At 41.2% G+C, this 18,671-nt stretch overlaps 1 long non-coding RNA gene across 1 annotated transcript in view; it reads left to right on the forward strand.

The window, feature by feature from the left end:
- The first annotated feature begins 3,812 nt into the window (after window positions 1-3,812).
- LOC117868131 overlaps window positions 3,813-18,671 on the forward strand; it is a 91,169-nt gene continuing 76,310 nt past the window's right edge. The window contains exon 1 of the long non-coding RNA XR_004643572.1: window positions 3,813-3,901. This is a non-coding gene — a long non-coding RNA (uncharacterized LOC117868131). The remainder of the gene's footprint in view (window positions 3,902-18,671) is intronic.

The following is an 18,671-nucleotide window of genomic DNA, read 5'->3' on the forward strand; positions in this document are numbered from 1 at the left end:
AGGTTTGGGAAATAATTAGGATAAGATGGGGGTGGTTAAGGTGATTAGGAAGCTAATGCAGGAGGAGTGGGGTTGTAAGCAATTAGGATAAGTGACATTTATACTGCATGTTTTGACCAAAGATCCCAGTGTGATACACAAAGTATGCAGTGTGTGTGTGATCCTGCAGCTACTCTGCTTGCGCAGCTGCCACTGATGGATTCCATGTGCAGAGCCATCTGTATACAGGAATCACTGCACACAGCACAGAAATGGAGATATCGCTAGGCGTGTGTGAGGGGGCATGCTCCTCACACTGGCCCTGAGAGACCTGAATTAGGCCAAGTGGGCCCAATCAGCCAATTAGGCTGCAAATGAGGGAGACTGAAGTTGGAGGAAGCTAATTAGAAGAAGGCTTACCTGTGAGGGAACAGGCACAGCTTCTAAAAAGCAGGGAGGAAGCCTAGTCCTTCTCCTTGAGGTAAGGGAGCAAGAAAGGGAGAAGCAGCCTGGTAGGAAGGAGTCCAGGGGTGAGTGGTAAGTTGGTGAAGATACAGACTTTAGCCATTTACTACAGGGGCCCTGGACTGGAACCCAGAGCAGAGGGTGGGTCTGGCCTACCCTGTCAGCTGCTGCGGAGTGGGCCTGTTTGGGGAAGGCAGGCAGACTGCCTAAGTCACTGTTGGCATGACAGGGTCAGGGCAGCGGGTGGGAGGACCACTTGACACTGCATGGACAGAGGAGACTTCGAAGGTCTGCCCCGGAAGGGGAACGTAGGTAGTGACCTAGTCGGAGGGCTGAGTTGTAAAGAGGCTGCAGCAGCTTCTGGAGCCAGAGAAGGGCTGTGGAGCACAAGAGAGACATGGAGCACAACCCCAGGGAGGGGCATAAACTATGCAAAGCTACTCCCTAGAACAGCCAGGTGGAGGTGCCAATTTGCAGTGAGTAGAACACTCTTGTCATGGGGAAATGTGGCAACTGTTTAAATAGTGCATAATAAATCTGCCACTCATCATCTTAGGACAGGAGGTGAGGACTGCTGTATCCATCTAAAACTCCATGGGAATTTTAGGTCTGCAGAATAGAATGGCTATTTGGGATTTGGCCAGGGCACTAGGGCTAACACTGCAGTACAAAGACATTTCAAATTGGCTATGGTTCTAAGATACTGTTGTCTAGTGTAGAGTGGTTTGCAAATGCTAGTGCTGATTCTGTTGCTAGAAGGGGTCAGTGCTAGATAATGCTCTAATATGGTCGGTGTAGAAGAAATTCCTGAGTTAGTAGAGAGGAAGGAACAGATATTCCAGAAGGGTCCTCATCAACCTTCTGTTCAGGGACAGCAGTTGGGAGGGAGATCTCCAGGGACCCCAGTGAACTGCCAGCTCCTGGTGATTTATCTGTCTCCCCATCCCTAATCACCCTCTCTCTCCTGAAGGTGTCAAGGGAATTTGAAAGGTTTCAGAGTAGCAGCCGTGTTAGTCTGTATCTGCAAAAAGAACAGGAATACTTGTGGCACCTTAGAGACTAACAAATTTATTAGAGCATAAGCTTTCGTGGGCTACAGCCCACTTCTTCGGATGCATATGCATATGTGGGCTGTAGCCCACAAAAGCTTATGCTCTAATAAATTTGTTAGTCTCTAAGGTGCCACAAGTACTCCTGTTCTTTTTAAGGGAATTTGAAGTTTATCAGGATTAATCTGTGCTCCCAAGTCAGTCTGAAGATCTAATAGTTTCCCACTTGTGCAAACATGGAACAAAGTTGAACACAGCTGTGTGTTTTCTACATGCTGCTACAGACGTAATAAAACAAACCCACAGAAGATGGGTAAATGGCATGTGCCCTCTGTGACCCGCTAGGTTTCTGGCAGCCAGTAAGGCTCTTTGCTGTCCCTGCTGGTGCCTGGCCTGCATAGAGCCTGTGGGAAGGAGGAGACAATAGTGACTGTAAGGGACAGAATAGAGGCAGGGGCAAAGAGGACCAGAATGCCGGGGGGGAGGGGGAGGTAGCACTAGGTAGGGTAGTATGGATGGGGTGAACGGGGGAGGCTGTCCTAAAGTTTCAAAAACCCCAGAGGCTCCCACAGTCCTCAATAGCCCTTGCCCCAGGCTGCCTTATGCTCTTTTCCTGTCTCTCCCTCCAAACAAGCCTCCTTTTCAGAATCTCTCTGTATCAAAGTCCTCCTTACCCCCCAGTGGCTTCTGACACCCTCCAATACCTTCTTCCCCACTGGCTTCTCCAGCACCCTTATCTGCCCCTAGAGCCTCCTAGTCACTCTGGTCTCTAGTGTGTGGGTAATAGGCTCTTGCCTCACACACCTGGGGAGTCCTCAGGGGAAATCAGTGATGATGTCTCACTGTCACGTAACATTACATGTGGAGCTGCCCTCAAGGAAAAGCAGAAAGGACAATGATAAGCAAGTGGATGCTGGACAGTTTAGCAGGCTCATGCATGCCAGGGTGTCCCAGGGAAGGATTTAACACCTTGGCTTCCCACTATGGCACTGCTTCCCTCCATTGAGTCGCACATTAAATACATGGGCATCCAGGAATATCCATCCTCCGAGATCGTTCAGTCTAAATCCATGGGTGCTGCAGTGAAATGAGAAATAGTTGTTGGAGATGGCACTATAGGGCTATCTCCAGTATATTAGGTGGACTTGTCTTTTTGTTTAAGCTTTGTTGTGATATAAGCTATAATTAGAACGTATCAGTATAATCTAACTACTTATGCTCTGCGCATACAGTATCTGAATGCCTGTAATATCTGAGAAGCCTGAATAGCCGCTTCTGTTGAGGAGCATACAGTAAATTGGTAACATAGCTTCATCCAAGTTGCTGTGCTGCCGGCTTTTGGATAGAGCCGCCGTGTGTATAGCTACTGGTCAATGGATCTGAGATACAGCTATCTCCTCCTGGTTTGGTACTGTAACCTTTATGTTAAAATATTCCCAATTAATACTAAGTAGTTAAAATAAAGGTGCAGTAAAACTCAACTTATTTTTCAGGTTCAAGCCTGTAGGTCAGCTAGACAACTTACTTAGTAGGGGACCAATAGGTGACACTTTGAATGATACAACCAAACTTTATTAAAAAGAAAAATAACGTTCATGCAATTACTACTTACACAATACTTCAGTTAGACTTGCACTCAAGGATGGAATGGTGTACAATGGGCGATCAGTCCACTGACAGAGTGAGGTACAGCCTCATAATCCTGGAAGCTAACGGTACCCTTTGGACGTTAATTGCAGCTCTCCTCCAGTTTAGCAAGGCTACTCCTTTTCTACTCCATTATAATACCAATTCGCATTAAATATATTTCCGCCACCTCCTTTTTTGGCTCTTTACATTAGACATTATTTAAATTAGCATCTGCACCAGTGTGCTTGCCATACTATCCATATATATATATATATATATATATATATATATATATATATATATATATAGAGAGAGAGAGAGAGAGAGCATTTAATAAAACATTCACAATTCTCAAAAACACTCATTACAAACATTGCTCAAACTGTTAGCCACAGACAGTTGAAACTAGGTTTTACTTTACAGAAGATGGGCTATCTGTGGTGTTTTAACCCCTCCGCATCTATCATCGGTAATTGTTTAGTTAAGACAAAGGCAGATTGAGGTTGCAAACAGTCAGGTATATGTATTTAAGAACCGGCTAGGGCTCCCTGCAAACTAAGATAACACAATAACAGCTTGGTTGTTAACACAAATGATGTAAATGGGGGTGAACCCCAGAGCCCCAAACGCTATACACAATGGCGTACAAAGGACTAAACAAGAAGAACTATTCCATATATTGCAGACACTGGACAGGAGAACAGGAACACAGATGGGAACCAGGATCTCAGGGACAGGTGCCAGGAACAGGAACCAGACCTCAGGAACTTCGGTGACAGGTAAGTAGATCTTCAGTATGGTGTCTTGTGTCTTCTATTCTTGATCTCGTTGTCCTGCGTGCTGAATGCGAACGCTGTGTCAAGTGATGATGGAACATGTGAGTGGAGGTAAGTTAAGGGAACCTTGGTAGATGTTACTGGTTCACTTCAAGTCCTAATCCCTCAGGGCTCTAGCTAATAGCAAGACTGGCACATTGTGGGAGGGCTTCTATGCCTCACTGGGATGACCTGCTTCCACAGCATCCAGAGACACAGAGCACCCCTCAGAGGGTGACACTCCCTTATATGCGTTATCTGTTGCTAGGCAAATTCCACGGCTACGAGACACTATCTTTCCCACCTTTTTCTTGTTTTGGCACCAAAAGTTGAAGGAGAAGGGATGCCAAGATGGAGGACAGGTTGTCCTTTTACCAATCCAAAATGGCAACTATGTACACTTAATAAATTGAACCATTCCTACACAACATTTCCCCTTCGTGGTGGTGGTGGTAGGTTAAAACTGCCACCACACATGAATAACTTATACCAGAGGTTCGGATGCTGGTATTCCCTTGTATCCAGAAGTACTAACACACCTGGGCCTACGTTCAACATCTGAGTTTAACGTGCACCCATCTGCATAATCCAACATACAAAATAATTACAATAAACTGAATTACTAATATAACTGAGAGGGTGAATCAGGATGTGCCATGATTCAGCTGTGCCAGTGGGATCAACAAAAAGTGAACTCCACCAGTGAGTGACCCCAGCCGACTTAAGCACCCTTTTAAAATCACCTCTGTCTGCTCCATTGAATGCTGTATTGTAAGCATAGTGGCTCTACCCAGCTCCAGTACCTCAGTGATGTGCAGAGCAAGCTCGGGATATTCCACCAGCTGCTTAAGGAGCATAATGTTTTGTTCTAGACTTACAGGCCCAACATGGTGATAGGCTGTCCTGATATTTCGGTAATTCATCTTTTCAGATTCAAAATATGTATCACACCCTAGTACAGGTAAGACAAAACATAAACACAAATTAGAGTGGATATCATTATAAACACTATCATAGATACTAACAGTGAAAATCTTGCAAGTGCTCCTAATACATATGCAATGATTGTTAACCTCTATAATCTGGAAGTGGTTGGTGTACCTAGGACTCAGCTCATAGTGGCATTTACCCTGTGCTGGATTCAGACAGATGTGAGTACCCATGAATACATCAGTGGGACATGTATATCCCTGATTATCTTTCCAGAGGCATTCACCTATGTCCACTGCGTGGTACTCATTGCTCTTATTTACCACCCACTTTGGGATGTCTACGGTCATTAGGATGGTGTGGTTCAGAACCAATCCCAGGGGCAAGAGAGGATAAACCCACATGGTCGTGGCATTGGTAATGGTGAGAATGCATGATACAATACTCTTTGAGTGTGGATCACAAATGAAATCCAGCAGCTCCCACCATTGGTGATGCTCCTTCTCATAGGTTGATTCGGTTACATCTTTGATCATCACATTTCTAATGTCTGCTGGGAGCACACCCTGGAACCCAGATCTTAAGATTCCACTTGCCACTGTTTGCATCCTCGGTTAGGTCTGAATACGTGATATTGCTAGGTTTCAGAGTAGCAGCCGTGTTAGTCTGTATCCGCAAAAAGAAGAACAGGAGTACTTGTGGCACCTTAGAGACTAACAAATTTATTAGAGCATAAGCTTTCGTGGACTACAGCCCACTTCTTCGGATGCATATCGGTTTAGCAGGCCAATGCTCAAACCACTGAGCTATCCCTCCCCCCTTACTTTATTCATGGCTTGTTGGGGAGGAGTACAGAAATCGATTTTAAGAGCCCTTTATTTTGAAATAAATGGCTTCGTTGTGTGGACGGGTGCAGGGTTAATTCGATTTAACGCTGCTAAATTCGAATTAAACTCATAGTGTAGACCAGGCCTAGGACTCAGGTTATATCTTCAGGGTTCCCTTTAATCTTCTTGTTCTTTAAAGTAATGAAACTTTACTGTTTATTATGATGGCAACTGTAGGTGTCTTTACTACAGTGCAAGGGGCATACATGTAAAAATCAGTCATTTTCACTCTTCCTCATCCCTGATCTGGGGAGAGGATTTGGTATCTGCCTCAGTGTTATATCTCTTCAGTATTGAGATTCTAGACTGAATAGCTTATACAGTTTTACTCCTTTGTTTAAAGAAACTGCTTAGCTTGCAGCTGCACAATCCTCACTTTCCTTAATGTTTTCTAAGGGGGACATTGCAGGTGATGGGAAGAACGGATCATCTCCAGGTTTCTTGCTGAATTAAAATGCAACTTGCTCTAACTTGTAGTTTTGATGCATCAATGGAATTGCCATATTATTATATAAGCAGAGTAATTGGGCTGAATGGAGTATTTGCTGTGGTGATGTGAACTGTAAAAAGTGGGCCTGTTAAACCAGGAGATGAGCAAAGTCTGTATTGCTTTTATCCAGTTCACCAACGCCTGGACTACTTGGATAATAATATAAAAATGAATGTATTCTCCTTTGTCACGGTTCTCAAAACAAACCAACACTCTTTCTGTCTTTAATTTCAATGTATTTAATCATCAAAAGATGCTAGTAGGTAGTAACTGTGATACATGCTGTAAGACTTGAGGACTGTCCTGATTACTGTTCCTTTCTCTGAGGTATAAGAGTGAGAACAGCTTGTATGCAATATATTACTGCATATTTTTGTAATATCATGGTTTAGGTTTTTCAGGTAAATGCATATGAATGGGAGCAGTAACTAATCTTCATTGCTTTCATGTAGTGTCTTTCATATTACTGCATATGACAACTTCAGTGAAACCTCTGTGGCTTACGGTTGCTGAGTTTTATTAGTTCTAAACTTAGAAAAGTTTTATAACTGAATGCTATAATTTTGTGAATATGTAAAATCCCAGACACTATTACATTAATAGAGGATTTTTTGTATATAATTTCCTTGGTTTTCTTTTTTGGTGAAAGATAAAACTGTTGTTGTTTTGCTCATTTAAATACATGTTTGTACAGTCCTACTCATGGCTGAAATAAAACAAAATTACATTTGTATTATTCAGCAGACATCTCTAGATAATGTCACAAAGTGGGGAGGGATATAATAGATGAACTTTTTCATTGTTTTGACTCATCCATAGCTTTATTTCTCAGCTTTTTCCCCTCTCAAAGTTAGCCAGGTTAGCATTGCTCATTGATGCCTGCGTATAGGCCAAGTGTGAAGTTTTGAATACACCCATGCTAGGTGGCATATGAACAATTTTCTCAAAATGTGGGGGTGGGAGTACTTTTTTTTTTTTTTCATGCTTGGACAACTCAGAATGGCCACATACATTTTCTACAACTGTCTCCTTTCCCTGACCTATCATTGCTTAAAATAAAATAATCACCTTTCAACCGAGAAGCAACATGAGAAATTTCAGCTGTTACAGTGTGCTGTAGCCACATGATGTGATCTGTGATGAATATAGGCAAAGTACAGACAGTATGGATATGGCTATTCCCTGGATACACAAGTGTGTGGTGGGGGAGAGAAAGAAAACCAAAAACAAAAAAGATTTGCATTTTCATAAATACTGCTCAGCAAGATTACAGTAAGATTAGCATGGTGCACGGTGACTTACAAAATCCAAACCCATAATTTGTAGGGCTGAAGAAAGAGAATTCCTTGAGGAACATAATCTCCAGGCTCTAGAATTACTTATTTTACAGCTAGGTGTGTAGCATAGATTATAGCAATTGATGATGTAATTAATATTTACCTCCCTCCTTAACAGAAAGCTAGTGCAATGACCACAATGTATTCATTTAACACTAAATATGTTTATAATGCATATATTGTAAAGCAAGAATGACTCTATCTCCTGATGGTTTGTGGAGTCCAAGTTCACAGTGAATCATCATTCGAGGACACGCACGAGCTAACAATCTGATCTGGCATTGCAGATTAAAAGTCTTCCTTCTTCTAGTCTACCTAGAATTCATGCTGCTAGCTTTTACTAAAAACAATCCTGTGGAGCCAAGCACCAGGTCATTCATGCTACACTATGCAAGGGCCTCCTTTGCAAAATGTAACACAGTATAAAAGCTGAGATGGCCCTAGCTCCCCATTTCTGCCACTAGAATACAAATACACGCAAAGCCTCCAAGCACATCTAAAATAAAAAGCTATTCAATGATTTGGACTTCTGAATACTGAAGCCCCTTTTATAATGTTTTTTGTAGACCTGGTCTTACAACAGATGAGACAAAACAGTGAAATCTGTTATAAATCTGCCCAGGAAACACCTAACTTCTCCCCCCCCCCCAATTTATGCTGAAAATAGAAAGAGGCTCTTATTAGCCTGAGCTTGTAAAAGTGACTGGTAAGGATAGCGGACAGCTCACTTGGTGAACAGCCTTCTGGCAACACAAAAAAGGGATATTGGAAGCCTCGTTGTAAGGAGTCAGAAGAGACCACGGGATCCTAAAAGAACATTGTTTGTTTCCTGTAATACACCTCTACCCTGATATAACACTGTCTTTGGGAGCAAAAAAATCTTATCGCCTTATAGGCGAAACCGCGTTATATCGAACTTGCTTTGAGCCACCGGAGCGCGCAGCCCAGCCCCCCCCCCCTTCCCCGGAGCGCTGCTTTACCGCGTTATATCTGAATTCGTGTTATATCGGGTCGCGTTATATTGGGGTAGAGGTGTATGTATTAAACCATCTAAATACAAAGAACATGCTCACCTCAGTAAAGGAAAAGGCAGCATTTGGCAAAGTATAGTGACAAATGTTTCTGTGATGTTACAGGCTGTTTATGGAAAAGTAACTGGAGAAACAGAAGCTTAAAAACCATTCCCCTGAATTCACAAAGTGAACCATCAGGGAGACTGCACCCTGTGTTACTGATGTTAGAGAGATATCTATGTCCCTAGAAAGGCTCTCTATGAAGGGCACACCTTATGAAGGATCAGCTGAAAGGAAATAAATTGCAAAGATTTATTAAAAGTCAAATTACTGAGCTGAAACACTGTGAACAGTTGGTGAGGAAGTAATGTCAGAATGAAATGCAAAAAATATCAATGGACACTTAACGTCATGGTCTTCAGTAAATGAGATGTGAAGATAGAATTCCTAATGTTAGCTGAACTAAATAAGTAATGCTTGTGTCCAAACTGTGTATTCCTTCTCACTGGACCAGGATTGCAATGGTGATTGTGAAATACTCAGGGAGATTAGAGGCTACAAAACCAGAAAACCCAGCAATAATGGGTTAATCCCATGTTCACTGGGCATATGTCACCTCAGGCCGGGAAGCAGAGAGAAAATTTCTAGACACCATTAATGGCTGCTTCTAGGAGCAACTTGTCCTGGAACCCACAAGGGAAGAGTCAATTCTTGATTTAGCCCTAAATGGCACACAGCACCTGGTCCTAGAGGTGAATATAGCTAAACCATTCAGTAATGTCAACCATAACTTAATTACATTTAACATCCTTTTTGGGGGGGAGGGGAGGGGGAATACCACCACAGTAGCATTTAACTTCAAAGGGGGGAACTATACAAAAATGAAGATGCTAGCTAAACAGAAATTAAAAATGTCAGAATGAAATGCCTGAAAGTTCCATGGAAACTTTCTAAAAACACCATAATAGAGGCACAAACTAAAAATATCTCCCCCCCCCAAAAAAAGTATACCTCTCCCTCAAAAAAGTAAGAGGACCAAAAAGTGCCACCATGGCTAAACAACAGAGTTAAAGAGGCAGTTAGAGGCAAAAAGGCATCCTTTAAAAACTGGAAGTCAAATCCTACTGAAGAAAATAGAAATCGCATACATACTGGCAAGTCAAGTATAAAAGTATAATGAGGCAGGCCAAAAGAGAATTTGCAGAGCAATTAATAAAAGACACCCAAACTAATAGCAAAAAAAAAATTGAGTACATCAGAAGCAGGAAGCCTATCGTACAGTCAGTGTGCGATTGGATGATCGAGGTGCTAAAGGAGCAGTGTTGTGGAGAAGTTGAAGTTAAATTAATTTTTTGTATCTGTTTTCACTGCAGAGGATGTGAGAGAGCTTCCCGTACTTGTGCCATTTTTTTAGGGGACAAATCTGAGGAACTGTCCCAGGTTGAAGTGTTGATATAGGAGGTTTTGGGATAAATTAAACAGTAATAAGTCACCAGGACCAGATGGTATTCCTTCAGAACTCTTCGGTGAACTCAAATATGAAATTGCGAACTATTATCTGTGGTATGTAACCTGTCACTTAAATCAGCCTGTATACCAGATGACTAGAAGGTAGCTAATGTGATGCCAATTTTTTAAAAAGACTCCAGAGGTGAGCCTGACAATTACTGGCCAGTAAGTCTAACTTCGGTACCGGGTAAATTGGTTGAAACTTTAGTAAAGAACAGAATGATCAGACACTTAGATGAACTCAAGTTAGTGAGGAAGAGTCAACATGGCTTTTGTAAAGGGAAATCATGCCTCACCAATCCGTTGAATTCTTTGTGAGGGGTCAACAAATATGCGGACAAGGGTGATATAGTGGATATAATGTGCTTGGACTTTTAGAAAACCTTTGACATGGTCCCTCACCAAAGGCTGTTAAGCAAAGTAAGGAGTCATGGGATAAGAGGGAAGGTCCTCTCATGGATGAGTAATTGGTTACAAGATAGGAAACAAAGGGTAGGAATAACTTCCATTTTCAGAATGGAGAAAGTTAAATAGCAGGATCCCTCAGGGATCTGTACTGGGACCAGTGCTATTCAACATATTCATCAATGATTTTGGAAAAAGGGGTAAACAGTGACATGGCAAAGTTTGCAGATGGTACATAAATTACTCAGGATCCTTAAGCCCAAATCAGACCGCAAAGAGTTACAAAGGGATCTCACAAAACTGGGTGACTGGGTAACAAAATGGCAAATGAAATTCAGTGTTGATAAATGGAAAGTAATGCACATTGTAAAACATAATCCCCAATAGCCATACAGAATGATGGGGGTCTAACTGCTGTTAGCATTCTCAAGAAAGAGCTCTTGGAGTCCTTGTAGATGGTTCTCTGAAAACAACCATTCAATGTGCAGCAGCAATCAAAAAAGCTAACAGAATGTTAGTAACCACAAGGAAAGAAAATATCATAATGCCACTATATAAATCCATGCTATGCCCACTCCTTGCGTACAGCATGCAGTTCTGGTTGCCCCATCTCAAAAAAGGTACAGAAAAGGGCAACAAAAATCATTAGGGATATGAAAGAACCTTCATATGAGGAAAGATCAGAAAGATTGAGGGATATGATGGAGATCTATAAACTCATGACTGGTGTGGAGAAAGTGAATAGGGAATGTTATTTACCCCTTCACATAATATAATAACCAGAAGGTCACCCAATGAAATTTATAGGCAGCAGGTTTAAAACAAACGAAAGGAAGCACTTCTACACGCAACGCAGTCGACCCTGGATTTGAGGGGTGTGTCTACTCCAGAATGTGTTTAAATTAATTGCAATCATATTATGTGCATTCAGCCACCATGAATTAATGAATTAGAACATCACAAATTTAAGGGTTAATTTGGAGATGGGCTTCTAGAAGCAAGGTCATATCTAGTTGGCAGTTTCTGCTAATCAGAATGGGAGGAGGGGACAAACAAGTAAACAATTGAAACAAAAAGCCAGGGTGGTTGGAAAACCTTGAGTCTCGATGTCTCTGATATTAAAAATGTATTGAAAGTTAGAAAAGTGACCTATGTGTTTTTTAGAAGTTAGTTATAAAAGATTAGCTAATAAAGTGCACTTTGGAGCAGTCCTCTGAGGCCATCTTGAGATGTTTTTCCCGACACCCTTTCTCCCCAGTAGGTGAGCAACTGGCCACTGTGAACCTGCTGCTAATTACTCAATACTATTCCAGATGTTAATTAAATATCTGGGATGTTCTAAACCTATTGCTTATGTCTGTGTGCTTAAATCTAATAAACTACAGTTTTAGATAGACACGCTTACTTGCATGAATCTTATCAGACAGAGTTGATGTGTTCCTACTGATTTATTCCTAACACTGCCTGGTGTGAAATAGTTAAGTTGCCCCTGTTGGGGATTCTGAAAACCCCTGGCAACAGTAGGTTGCCAGGAGGCGTTGTGAAGGCCAAAAGTATAATGGGGTTCAAAAAAGAATTCAATAAGTTCATGGAGGACAGGGTCATCAATGGCTATTGTCCAAGATGGTCAGAGATGCAGTCCCATGGCTCTGGGTGTCCCTAAGCCTCTGACTGCCAGATGCTGGGACTGGAGGACAGGGGATGGATTACCAGATAAATGTTCTGTTCCTTCCCTCTGAAGCATCTGGCTCCAGCCATTGTTGGAAGACAGGATACTGGGCTAGATGGACCATTGATCTGACCCAGCATAGCCATTCTTATGTTCTTGAGTTAAATAAGATAACACTCTCCTCTCCCCTTATAGCTCCATTCTTCAGAGGACTATATAGTGACTTTCGGGTGCAGTAAATGGAATTGCTTTGGAAAATGTGCAGAGGATATTCCCACCGTCTGTTGTATTTAAATCAAATAGCACAGACGTCAGAAAGTGGAACCCTGATGAACTAGCTGTGCTTAGTGCAACAGTCCAGCAAATAACTTTTGCAGCTCAGCTATGCAGCAGCCTGGTAAGGGGGAGAATATGTGTGCATGAATATCACTACGTACCTGTCATCTTTCACAGTTTGGAATGACTTAGTAAGGATCAGTGCTATCTTGCATATTTCTCATAGCCCCATTATTTCCAGTAAAATTGAACATTTTATTTTTAAAAAATTAATGTTCAAGTCCTTGTGGTTCCCAAGAGAAGCTTTTAAATATGCTCTGATAGAGTGTTGAATCTGCAGGCAAACTAAAACTGTAGCCATTGTTTCCCTGGTGGGATGTTGTTCCTGAAGCCTAATGACGACAAATAACCCTCAGGTTAGAAAATTCATTAAATTGGAGTTGATTGTGAATATTGTATCAGTATCTTAAGGGGGATACCTGGGAACAACATTCACTTAGAAAAAAAAAATAGTGAACAGCCAGACAAATGTAAAGCTTAAACATACTTTTAAAAATGGAAAGTATGGAAATGTGGAAGTGTAACTTTAACTCAGTCACTATATCTCCACCCTCAATCCATCCTAATTCATTAGGTAAACTTTTCCCTACGCACTGTACAACTTCCTCAAGGCTTGTCTCCTAAAGCAACCTAGCTTACTGCAGGCACCATATAAATAATACACTGTACTGTACTGGACATATCAGTTTACATATCATTCCCCCTTTTAAGCCAGATGTGTGAGCCCACACTATACAATTCACTAGCAAAACAAACATCTCCCTCTCTCCCTGCATGCTGTCCCAAAACAACCTACCCATCTCCCGTCACACCCTCTCAAGCTTGCTCCATCAAGCCAACTACTGGACATTTTACAACGATTTTAACCTCTTGTTATCCACAGCAGCCAGACTCTTTGCAGCTGCAGTAATTGCAAAGCCTGGGTGGACTCCTGAACTTCCTACTTAAATGTGGGGAGCTTGGATATGAATGAGAGTTAAATACTTCAGCTGGATGAGCTAATGCTGGAATGCAGACCAATTTTATTGAAGGCTGATTGGATGGTGGCTGGAGACATTTTACAGTACATATTCGTCTAGCTAGAGTGTTGGTGGAGAGAAGTGGCACTACATATTAGTAGTTTATATTCTGTGTATGTGGTGAGAGCAGGTATTAGCATGGCAAAGGCTGCTCTAGAAGACTGATTTGTTGCTGCTGAGACTCATTAATCAAATCTTACTACAAGAAAGTCTAATGCAGCTGCTGGCAGACCATTGTGGGAAGGGTTGTATGTATGCAGTCAGTCTCAAAAGGTAGAGAGAACATGCTCATAAGTCTTTCTAGTGCGAGACGTCTATGCACTGAGCTGTAGCTGGCTTTTTCTAATGGCCTAAAAGAATCTTTGGGTTAGGAGCAAGGATTTTATCACAGAGATGACTAGAAATTAGGGAGCACCACGAGAAAGTGTGGTGCACGTCAAATTAGCACCAGCGCTGAGAACTCTGTCCAGACATGGAATGTGGTTTGGTGTGGGGAAAACTCAAATAAAAATCAGAAAATGCTACTTTGTCCGTAAACCCTTGTCCCAAACATGGGGACTTCTGAGAAGTCTTAGAGGAATTGACTTTATTTTTTCAAATATAAAATCTGTTTGTCTGCAAGAGAGAGTCTTCTGAGACCTGGTGTTTCAACAGTTTCAGGCTTTGAAAAGGATTCTTACAGAATAGAAAGGGAGAAATAGAGAATAATTATTGCTATTTTAAAGTTAAAAATACTTGTTTATTGCTTAGAGGGTACAGTGACAGGGCTGTGTAGGTACATAGATGAGCAGAGAATATGGGAAATATCTTCTGTTAAACAGACATATAGACTATCTTTTATGATTCCTCTGCAAATTCTGCATAAAAGTACCCTTTGGAGGGGAGGGAGAGGGTTTTGGAATAACAAAAGTTCTCTTTCTTGGTTCTGCTCTGAAATCCTCTCTCATCCCCCTGCAGCTGAAATTTAATTTTAAACATGATGGAAGGCTCAAAGAATCCCTAAACCCATGGAATTATTATTTGTATTGCAGTACCCTTTAGAGGCACCAGTTGAGGGTCAGGGCCTCATTGTGCTAGGGGCTGTACAGACATACAATACAAAGACAGTCCTTCTCTCAAAGGTCTCAGTCAGAAATGGCAGTGACAAAAATGTGGTTAAAACTCTGTTTTAGTTTATAATTGTCTTTTCTTATTGTATCTATAAGAAGGGTATTTAATGCCTGGTCACTGCCTCCCAGTATATTTAAAAAGTGTCTGTGAGAAGCAGTGCAGTTCATTTGTAAGACAATGAATGAAATAAATTCTTAATGTATAAATGTCAGTATGTTTGTGTTGTTCTATGCTTCTTACAAACACTTTGTTCTTAACTCCTTATTTAACAATTTGATTTCTTGTAGGCATCTCTTCATAAGTGTAAAGTAGTTATTCTTCTTAAGTGGGATATATCTGCATTGTTTTTTCTTTTTTTTTCTTTATAATTCACTTTTTATTTAGTCGTTGTGAAAGTTAAGAAGTGTCAGTACTGGAAATTGAAATCCTATCCATATGCTAGGTTTTAAATAGCTAAACAGAAACAAGTTTACACAGGCAGATTTTCCTCATCTCAAACATACATCAACTACACTGTTCAGACAAGAACAGATTCTCTTCCCTCCCCCAACCCCAAATACTTTGGGTGAATATTCCTGCTTGTTATTTGTGAGCAGAAACTCCACTATTTGTCTGCAAAAATAATTGTTCGGGTAAAGGGCTCACATAATAATGAGCTGGCATTACCTGTAGAGGAAATTGAGTCCGTTTTAAATAAACTAAATAGACTCAAGTTGCTCAATCACTATAATGAATGTTTTCTAACCCATTAATCATTCTTGTGGCTCTTCTCTGAACCCTCTGCAGTTTATCAACATACTTCTTGACTTGTGCACACCCCAGAGCTGGACGCAGTATTCCATCAGTGGTCACACCACTGCCAAGCACAGAGGTAAAATTACCTCTATTTCTACTCTATATTCCCCTGCTTACACATCTAAGGCCTGCAGTAGCCATTTTGGCCACAGTGTTGCACTGGGGGCTCATACTCAGCTGATTATCCCACCATAACCCCCACATGTTTTTCATTCACTGCTTCCCAATGTGGAGTCCCCCATCCTGTAAGTATGGCCTACAGTCTTCGTTCACAGATGTATACATTTACATTTAGCAATATATAAACGCGTATTGTTTGCTTGCACCCAGTTTACTGAACGATCCAGACATGCTCTCTTTGAGTGACCTGTCCTCTTCATTATTTATCACTCCCCCAATTTTTGTGTCTGCAAACTTTATCAGTGATGTTTTTATGTTTTCTTTTTATTAACACAGGAAGAGATGTGATAGAATGAGATGGGGAGGACAGCAAGGTGGGGATTTTTGGCAAACCTGACTTTGGGAAGAAGGAGATTGTAGGCCAGAGTCCTTAAATCCTGTTTTACTGCTTTGATCGATTCACAACAGCTAAATGGTGACTAGCCGTGGAGCACACCTTAGCTCTGCCTGAGCTCTTCTGTGGGTTTTGTTTTTGTTTTTGTTTTTTTAGCATTTAAATTAGAGCAGGACACCTCCATCATAGATTCCAGGCAAATGGACTTTTCAGATTAACAAGTCTGAAAAGATCAGATGGAACCTGGAAATAAAGGACAAATTCTTAATGGTGAGAGTAACTATCCATTGGAACAATTTACCAAGGGTCGTGGTGGATTGTCCATCACTGACCATTTTAAAATGAAGATTGGATGTTTTTCTACAAGATCTGCTCTAGGAATTATTTTGGGGAAGTTCTATGGTCTGTGCTAGACAGATCAGATTAGATGGTCATGATGGGCCCTTCTGGCCTTGGAATCTATGGAACAATTTGTACTTCATGTCTTAATTAAAACACAAGTCCAGGCTTTCTGAGACCAGAAGGGGAGAGGGAATCATTCCCTGAAGTAGGGAAGATTCTTGAGACCCCCATGTTGACCACATTGCTGTTTTGGGGTTTTAGAAGAGGGGTGCAGCAAATGGCAACCTGCATCTCTCCTCCTCCTCCTCCTAACAAAAGTGCTAGCATTACAGCACTTTCCAATTTGGGATGTGAAGTGCAGAGGTCTCTCTGAGAGCTATGTCTTGGCTGTATACTGGGTTACCCGTAGCAGGGACACAGCTGAGCCCACCATGTGATAACAAGAGGTGGGACTCTGTCTAATCTTGTGGTCTCTTTCTGTTATGCAAAGGCAGGAAAAGTTAGTGAAACATGCATTCTCCCCAGAGTGGCACACCACTGCAGTGCTGCTGGCGTCTTCTCCTTCACGCTGCAGAAGTATCTAGGGTTGCCCTGCACATCACTAGAAATTTCAAGCTCTTTTGGGTTTATTCTCTAATCTTTCATGTGTAACATCATAGAAGCTGGGGCCCACACAAGTGAAGAAAAGCATGAAGCAAGAAAAGGTGCCATCTCCTTGTGGGGAAGTACTTCTGTCCTTTAGGGGATGAACCAATTCCTGATCAAAAGAATGTCAGAGCTAATTACTCTTTTAAAAAAAATGCATTAATTGCTTCTTCCTTGATGTTGAACATTTTACTAGTGAAAACATGGAATCTGTGGCAGAAACTTTCCACAGAATCTATCATTACAGATTTGTTGAAACAAAACATAAAAGGTAAGACCACATACGACCTCTTAAAAACCTGCCTGCATGGCCAATGGAACTCTGGCCCAAGGTGGCACTCATAAGCACCTCTAGTACTGAGTGTCATGCCAGGTACATTGAAAGTGACCAAAAGGAAAGTGACGTGGGGTGTCAACAGGTTCCTTTCTGCTCGTTGCTAGACACACACCCTCACAAAACTTGTATTCAGTTTTACACATACACTGGGAATTTAGGATTGAGATTGCTATGCTTGTAGGCCTAACTCGTGACCCTGAAAATATATAAAATGCTAGCAGACAGTTTCACCACAGTTTTTGTGTTCTCTAGAAGTAAAGATTTGACTTGATGGTGATTAGTTTTGACCTTGCAGCATTTCCTAAACTGATGCCATAATAATGACCCTATCAGGTTATTATTATCAGGTTATTATTAGTAATAATCTTAACTCATTTATATAGCACTATCAGTTTAAAAAACATAATCTTTGCCCCTGAGAGCTTACAGTGCAAGTGAAACAAGGCTGGTCTTGTAACAGCAGTTCCAGAAGGAGAAGACTCCTGGTGAGAAGGAGGAGGCAGAAAGTCTTCCTGGAAGAAAAGGAGAGAGGTATTTGTTACACAAGTAATTTAAGGTTGCTGTAGGTTTAGGGGCAGTGTGATATCAGTTACAAAGCTATAAGCTCAAAAGAGAAACCAATGGAGATGAGAGTCCCGGGAGGAGTTTATGGGGGAACAAGGAATAAATCACCATAGAAATATAGGTAGTTGGCAGATTAGAGTGTGCTCCGGAGGTGAGACTAAGGGGCATTGTATACATTTAGATTGAATATATGGACCAAAGGTGTTAATAAACATAGTTATAGTTATTGTTTAACACTAAACAGTGTTAAAATAAGATGTGGTGTTTGATATATCAAGACCTTAGCTTGTTTAGGACTATGGCAAACTTTCCTAAACAATTTAAAAAAAATATTAGAGAAAACAAAGTAAAACAGTTACAACATTTGAAATGTAAAGTATTAAATAAGGCCATTATTTAAACAATATGTTTGAGTTGTTTTCTTTAGCTGGAGAGAGATTTTAGAAGGAAAACCCCCTTGTTTGACTTTCTTTCAGATGGTGTTAAAGATGGTAAGAACGTTTTTTTGGGGAAAAGAGAAGTTAGTTAAAATGGGCTGGAGCTGCTGCTGTTGGTGGTGGTGGTAAAGTTTGATTTTATTTTATTGTAGGTGATGGTTGGGATTTAGCTGGCGCCGGCAGAGGCGGCAATGTTAACTTTGTTGTTGTTGGTTTTTTGGCCCTGTTTGATTAGGATATTTTTTAGGATTAGGATGTTGAAGGTTTGGGATTTTAGGAGATGGTGGGGTGGCATCCATGGCGGGGAAGCTTTAATGGCCTTTGTTTTGTTATGAAGTCTTTTTATAAAAAGGAATTGAAAAGGGAGTGAGTGGTAGGTGGAATAGGTAATTTTG

The sequence above is a fragment of the Trachemys scripta genome, chromosome 20 (assembly GCF_013100865.1).
Source record: "Trachemys scripta elegans isolate TJP31775 chromosome 20, CAS_Tse_1.0, whole genome shotgun sequence".
Lineage (NCBI taxonomy): Eukaryota > Metazoa > Chordata > Testudines > Emydidae > Trachemys > Trachemys scripta.